Source organism: Asparagus officinalis, chromosome 1 (assembly GCF_001876935.1).
Source record: "Asparagus officinalis chromosome 1, Aspof.V1, whole genome shotgun sequence".
In the NCBI taxonomy this organism is placed as follows: Eukaryota; Viridiplantae; Streptophyta; class Magnoliopsida; order Asparagales; family Asparagaceae; genus Asparagus; species Asparagus officinalis.
Genome location: NC_033794.1, coordinates 90,741,048 through 90,748,421, shown reverse-complemented (window position 1 = coordinate 90,748,421; position 7,374 = coordinate 90,741,048).

Below are 7,374 nucleotides of genomic sequence, written 5' to 3'. Positions count from 1 at the left end.
ACGACGATCTTCGAGCGGCGGTGGCGGCGATCTTCGAGCGGCGACAGAGATTTTTTTTTTATGAGGAGGGGGAACACAGAGAAGAGCTGAGCGATCTTATAATTTGTGGGTTTTTTCTTTTTTTTTTTTTGGTAAAAAACGGGGGGAAACTCCCGCTATGTGAAAATACTAGCCCCAACGGTTGGAACCGTCGGGGCAGTTTTGGGGTTTTTTTTTTCCTTCAGAAAACCTCAAACTTTCAACATTTCTCACAAACCTCTGTGAGGGAGTTAACCGCAAATTACACTCTGGGTAACCGTAACTGTGTGAAGAAACGTATGATCAGAAGAATATCATGGCCTACAAAATTTGCAGGAGTTTGTCACAAAAACGACAACAAAAAAAGTATACGTAAAAAAAAAAAAAACTACGCATTCTATTCACACAAGTAGCTAGGCACAACATGACGGTGTTAACATCACGTACGTACTGATCTCCCCTTCAAGGACCAAAAACAGAGCGTATATCAGCAGCAATTAACCTAAGCATATTACTACTAATACCCATAACAAAAACTAAAACTAAACATATTTAAATCGGACTTGCACAGTCTTGGGCTTCTTCAGCTCCGGCGGCGGCTTCTTCGTCCTTGCACTCCGCCGTAACCTTATCAAGATCCGCTTTCTCCGGCAACAAGAACCTCCTCATGAACTTCCCCGGCCATCCTCCTCTCCATCGATATCCTCAAATACTTCTCCTCCTCCTCACCCCCTTCTCTCTTCCTCTCTCAGCTGATTACCAACGTGCTGTCATCTTCTATCTGCACCTTGATTTCTAACTACTCACATGTGGTTAAATATTGTTATTAAGTATTTTTTATTTATTTCCTTCCTAAAATTTGTTTCTCGCTTTCACTTTGATAGTTTTTGCTAACTGATATCTCTAAAATTTTAGCATTATGATTATTTATTTTCTTTGATATTCATTTGAATAGGCTACACCAAATTTAAATTTTTATGTTGATAATTGAATAGACTGAAAATAAATGTAATCCAAAGCTAATTTGAATTTTGACGTTATTTAGACTAACATGAAACTAAGCTTGACTTCAAAAAGTATAGTGTTGCGAAAGTAAAAAAACACTTGAAAAAATAGCATCAGAAAAGAAAATAAATAATTAAAGCAAATAATCCAAGATGATTGATTAAAAGTGTGCTAGAACTAAACTAAAGAGAATATGAAATTTGTATATAATCATTGGTAGACTTTAGAAAGAATCATAACTTAAAAATTAATACTAACTCTAGTACATGCAATTTTATATAATAAAGCACCACATAAGCATATAAAAGTATTTAAAAAAAGTTCATGAAAATCTCTTCTAAAGATTCATAATTTTACTCGAAAAATTAAACTATTCTATAAAATATTTAGAAAACAGATATTTTATTCATTTTGTTTTTTTTATTGAGTCAATATCAATCATTGTCTATCTTTATCTTTTTCTGACTAATTCTAGAGTAGTGTCTTCATCATCTACATCGATTGTGATGGCATGATGGACCAGAATTTCTTGTGTTGTTATCTTTTCCTAGGCTCGTTTATTTTTTAAGTTTTCATCTTACTTCACAAAGAAGTTGAATGTATTTTCGACATTCAACACAAAATTCTAGAAAATGTATATTTTGATTATTTTCTATTTTAATAAGAATAAATATTAATTTCATATATATAAAAATCTTGTGTCTCTAATTTATTAATTAAATAAGGAGTGGAGTTACCTTTTTTTCTCTCTATAATGAATTTTTCTGGTGCGCATCCAATAAAAATTTCTGTTGCATAAAATAATATTAGCTTTACTCTGTTTGTGTCATTTTTCATGAGGATCTGAATTAAATAACTATATTTTTTTATTATCAATTTGCCTTAGATTATATTGTTAATATTTAATTTTGATATGTTTATTTCATGAAGAAGAGATATTACTTAAGCTTAGTACTACGTCATCAATGATTTTATGACATTTATTATTTGGATACTCTTATTAATATTTATATCCATCTTCTTATTGCAACCTTTAAAAGCATAGAACGACAGCTCAACTCTATTATAAATAGTAGTTATCTTTGCAGCATAGGAGGAATAACATGTCTGTATATTGGTAAACTATTTTTAGGCTTAATTGTGTGAATGATAGAGTAGGTCTTGTAAGATCATATCTCTTTTGAATATTGTCATGATTGCAGATATTAGTAATTTGAATTGTGTTGTCTTTGTAAAGAGCCTTGCTAGAGATGCTTTTGTCTTGGTAGCTTGCTCTAAATGAATCATGCATATTAGCTTGAAAATATAATACTCTTCTTTATTATGTTATATGAATGTTTGCTTAGTTTATTACCATTATCTAATTTCTTCAGTAAGTTATATATTTGGGTTGATATATATTGTTAACAAAATGTACGATGACATGCATATCTTCCCTACAAATTTGAGATAGATATAAGGTGAATTTTATGTTTAGTGATATTTAATAAGAATTTTAGTAATGCAATATGTTACTGTTATGGTATTTACTCACCCAAGAAACAATATTTACAAAATAATACAATAAGAGCCCTAGTCAACCCTCAAGAGTTCTAGGCATTCGACTCCTCAATCGAATTTCAAGTCCTTGGTAGCTTATCAGGAATAAACCCAATGCATAATCATAGAGTCATCGGCTCAACCAACTCATCAAGCCGACACTTTGGTGTCGATATGAAAGGCGATATGAGTCGATACGAGAGATCCTGACCTCCCAGATGAGTCGACATCTTTATATTGACTCGAAAGACGGTTCTTAGCTAAGGCAAAAAGATATTTCAACCAGTCAGACAAGCCGACATTCCTGAGTCAACACGAAATGCGGTACCGGTCGACCCTATCATCGAGGACGATCCTATTTAGGGCACTCGACCGCTCAATGAACATTTCTCAGAAACGACTTAAGGGACATTCCCTGATGTCGACTAAATTGAGGGCTCAACCCCGGCCTCATGCCTCTCCCCCAGAGCAAATGTTGACACCTCGGTCCACTTTGGACAAGCCTTATCCAGATTTTGGCCCGACAGATCTCCATGACTCGTTAATTCAATCACTTCCCAGGAAATGCAGAGACACTCTCTTCCATAATGAAGTAACTCCCCGCCAGCCAATATCTGTAAAGTGAAGGACGACTCAGTATGCCCACGTGTCTTCTGCCACACTCACAAGTCACTTCCCGGACATCGCTGAGACACCATCTCCCATGCTGAAATAACTTTCCCTCCAGTCGTCAGCCGACACCTGTAGAGCGAGGGATGACTCACTTTCCAACTCACACTTTGTCGTCGCCATTCTTTATAGCCGAAATAACCAGTCTGCCATGGACATCCTTTCTATATATAGAGGTTGTTCACCTTCAGAAAAAAGGAGGAGAAGGGGGAGGATCTAACCTTATCTAACCTAAGAAAAAACTCTTGGAGCATTTTAAATCTTCCTCCTGATCTAGACCTGAGAGATAATCATCTCTAATGCACATAGCATAAGAACATACTGTTCTAAACTCCGTTCAAGCTTAAGTTCATTAACTAACTTGACCATCGGAGGAATCACGGGGGAACCGGTCCCCACCCTCTCATGGGTTCTTCTTGTCTGTGTAGTGTGAACATTAAATCCTTATTCAAGAACTAAGCATAAAGTCGAAGAAGGGAGCAGGCCCTCCATCATTATCTATCACCCCACAACCATCCTCTTCTGGATTAATTGGTTGTGTGATATTTAACATTAATAGTTTGGCACTCACCATGGGGCCACTCTTCTTATTCGAGAAGCCATGCTGAGTTCTAATCAAAGGTCTGATTCTACGCCACCCTGAAGAACAACATCGAAATTGCATCATCCAAGCTAAATGAAGTCAGGAGTTGCATCATTCAAGCTAAAGAGGATTGGTCTATGGCTACGAGGAACCAACATATGCGTAGTCCTCGGAGGCCTCTACAACCTTCTGGGGAGTGTTTTCCAAGTACACTAACTGCTAAAATAGCAGAGCTATCTACAGCACCCTCCAAAAGCCCTCTACGAAAAGACACGCCGTAAGAGTAGGTTGTCTTGCTTGAAAAAAAAACGATGACGCCTCCTGACCGCCATCGCAGACGAACCCCACCTTCTGGACTGCCAAGAAGCCTAGAGTTGGATCACTAAACAGAACCTCAACCTAAGTATGGGTTCTGATCAAATCCAAAGTCACTTAAGCTTCAAATGCCCAAGCAGTATCAAGCTTGGTTGGACTCTAACACGGTGGCAAATGAGGATGAAAGACACCAGAACCCCCATTGCGTTTGGATAGAATTGGGAAGGGGAGACTCCTAGATCGGCGTGCACCTCCTTAAGGAAAGGGTGTAGGGGCAGCCGTAAACCGTGCTCCAAATGGACTAAGTACAACGGTACCCGACCCTCGCCATTGTAGGCATCAAAAATTGCCTATAGGTCTCCGCGAACGGCTCAGTGCTAAGAAAAGACGATGAATATCATTATCCAAGTCACAGGAGCTTGATTGATGTTAACAAACACATAAAGTGGGTTGACGAACTATGTGAAGCAATGAAGCCTAATATCTCATCAAAGTGGGATATTAGCTCTTCCTCTCGTCAGCTCTACGACTGCGCGTCGAGTGAACCTAAAAGCTATTACAAATCACACAATATAACCAATTTTTACGTGGTTCGGTAAATTGCCTACGTCCACGGGGCAAGGAGGGTGGAGATCTACTAATAGAAGGAGAGAATACAACTAGGGTTTACAATCACTCACAATCTAAACCCTCAAATATTGGAGCTTATAGAACTCCTCATCGGCTTTCCAACGCACTTTGAATCGCTTAAATCCGAGTTCGGATGAAAAAGTTAGAGCCAAAATACTAAATAGGGTACAGATTATCTCGCACAGGTGCGAGACACCCCGAGCTGTCTCGCACTTGGGACGTGTTTTTGACGATTTTCGATCTTTTAACCGCTCCGCAACCCCTCATGCCTATAAATACAAGCCTTAGGCCTCATTTTTTCAGATCTGGAATTCTCGTGCCGCGGCGAAGCCCTGCCGGATTGAAGACTTAAAGTGCACAGATTTCAAGAGAGGAGGAGGAGAGATCGGATCTAGTTCTTCAACGCAAGAGAGAGAGATTCGTCAGATCTACATCACCCGCATCCAATCCTTAGTATTATCCCGTTGTGGTAATTCTAAGAAGAGCAATTATCTTGCTTTTATCGAGATAAGCGCTACAGTTTTCTCGATCCCTTCGCGGATAGACGAAGCTCTGCCCAATTTTTCAGCAACCAGATCTGATCGACGGTGGTCCACGGATAAACCCCGGCACAGGCAAAGACACCCACGCAAGTAGAAGACCGATAAACGATCTCTGCGTTTGTTTGATAAAGTTGTAAACTTTTTATTTTCATTGTGTAAGGAGATCTTATAAAAAGATCAACTTTTCTTTTATTTTATTCGAGTTTATTATAACGACTAAAGTTGTAATAGATTCGATAGCAATGAAAACAGCAACTTTCACAGCAAACAGCCATGGCAGTGCACTAGCTCGTTCATCTCTAGAGCCGCCAATGTGAGAGTCTGAGGAATATCGTATCGGTCATACAACCCCATCAGATCGTCCATATGGACCTTCGAGTGAAGAAGTAGAAAAATAGCGAAACTCTCCTCGCTACGGCCAGAGTTTAAAACATGAGAGGCCATGGAAGACTTGTTCCAGAAAAGCTTAGAGGAATATCAGAAATTTTTCGAAGCAAAAGTTCGTAAGAGAACTATCTTAGCATAAATAGGCTATTTATAAGCTTTCAAGGAAGAGTAAAGAGGAATGTCAAAAGACGCTGTGATTTTCAAAGCGACCAAGCCAGATCCACCTCGGAATCTGAAACAGTTCGCTCAAAACATGAAGTGCCACCCTCATTTAATGCCTTATGTTCCAATACTTGAAAAGTGGAAGATCCCTCCTTATATCTACGACGCTTCGTCTCCTAAAAAGACGGTTCAAATCTTGAATGATGTTAGCCATGAATAGCGGAGTTAACAATGATGGCCAATAATGACAAGCCACGTCTCTAGGATCGAGACCTCTCAGTTTCTCGTCCTCAGCAGGCCTGTATTAATCAGAGGATATATTGTTTCCCTCGAAGTCGACTGAAAGCTAACTCCGAGAGAAAGGGGCCAACTGTTATGGTATTTACTCACCCAAGAAACATTATTTACAAAATAATACAATAAGAGCCCTAGTCAATCCTCAAGAGTTCTAGGCATTCGACTCCTCAGTCGAATTTCAAGCCATTGGCACCTTATCAGGAATAAACCCAAGGCACAATCATAGAGTCCTCGGCTCCACCAACTCATCAAACCGACACTCTGGTGTCGACATGAAAGACGATATGAGTCGATACGAGAGATCCTGACCTCCCAGACGAGTCGACATCTTTATATCGACTCGAAAGATGGTTCTTAGCTAAGGCAAGACGACATTCCAATCAGTCAGACAGGTCGACATTCTTGAGTCAACACGAAATGCAGTACCGGTCTACCTATCATCGAGGACGACCCTATTTAGGGCACTTGACCGCTCAATGGACATTTCTCAGAAATGACTTAAGGGACATTCCCTACTGTCGACTAAATTAATGGCTCAACCCCGGCCTCAAGCCTCTCCCCAGAGCAAATGTTGACGCCTCAGTCCACTTTGGACAAGCCTTATCCAGATTTTGGTTTGACAGATCTCCATGACTTGTCAATTCAATCACTTCTTAGGAAATACGGAGACACTCTCTCCTATAATGAAGTAACTCCCTCTTCAGTCGCCAGCCGACATCTATAAAGCGAGGGATGACTCATTATGCCCACGTGTCTTCTGCCACACTCACAAGTCACTTCCCGGACATTGCGGAGACACCATCTCTCATGCTGAAATAACTTCCCCTCCAGTCACCAGCTGACACCTGTAGAGCGAGGGATGACTCACCTTCCAGCTCACACTTTGTCGCCTCTATTCTGTATGGCCGAAATAACCAGCCTGCCATGGGCATCCGCTCTATATATGGAGGATGTTCACCTTCAGAAAAAAGGAGGAGGAGAGGGAGGGATCTAACCCAATCTAACCTAAGAAAAAACTCTTGGAGCATTTTAAATCTTCCTCCTGATCTAAACCTGAGAGATAATCATCTCTAATACACATAGCATAAGAACATATTGTTCTAAACTCCGCTCAAGTTTAAGTTCATTAACTAATTTGACCATCGGAGGAATTATGGGAGAACGGTCCCCGCCCTCTCACGGGTTCTTCTTGTCTGTGTAGTGTGGACATCAAATCCTTGTTCAAGA